Source organism: Dissoconium aciculare (assembly GCF_010015565.1).
Source record: "Dissoconium aciculare CBS 342.82 unplaced genomic scaffold K489scaffold_1, whole genome shotgun sequence".
Classification (NCBI taxonomy): domain Eukaryota; kingdom Fungi; phylum Ascomycota; class Dothideomycetes; order Mycosphaerellales; family Dissoconiaceae; genus Dissoconium; species Dissoconium aciculare.
The window spans coordinates 1,361,984-1,362,694 of NW_022984951.1; positions in this window are offsets into that span (position 1 = coordinate 1,361,984).

Consider the following 711-nt stretch of genomic DNA (forward strand, 5'->3'; position numbering starts at 1 on the left):
CCGGGGGGCATTCTTCCCTCTTGACTTGCATGTATGTAGACGAGGGTTCCACTAATTCCTATAGATGAAGAAAAAGAAAAAACCCACAACAGATTCCAAAGAGAAAACCAAAAAAGTTCAAACCAACCTCTCACGCTCTTCGATCATGTCGTCCGTCGTGACTCCTTCCTTTGTATATGTGTGCGTTCCACCCATCACGACCGTGAAACCGAAACGGGAGACCTCGTCTCCAGCAACAGCAGCAGCAGCAGCGGCCGCTCGACGCGGCGGAGATTCCCCGAACTCTCGTGCGTGTCTGTCCCGTCATCATCATCGTGGCGCGGAGATCCCGGACGGAACTCCCCTTTCGATCCCCACCCCTTTCCCTTCCCTTTCCCTCCCTGTTCTTGGGGGGCTTGGAACCCACGACCAAAACTTGGTTGGAAAAACAGATATGGGAAAGAAAAAGACGAGAAAAGAAAAGAAAAAAAGAGAAGAGAAGAGAAGAACAATGTTCTCGTCGAGATCATCGGACGACCAGAGCAACATCGATCTACACGGGAAGATTCATTCCACGGAGACACACCCTCCTTCTGTCTCTCTCTCTCTCTCTCTCTACCCTCGAGGAGGAGGTAAAGACAGGACCGACGTATCCGGGAGGAAACTAATAGAGAGAGCGAGAGAGAGAGAGAGCGAGAGAGAGAGAGAGAGAGAGAGAGAGAGAGACAGAGA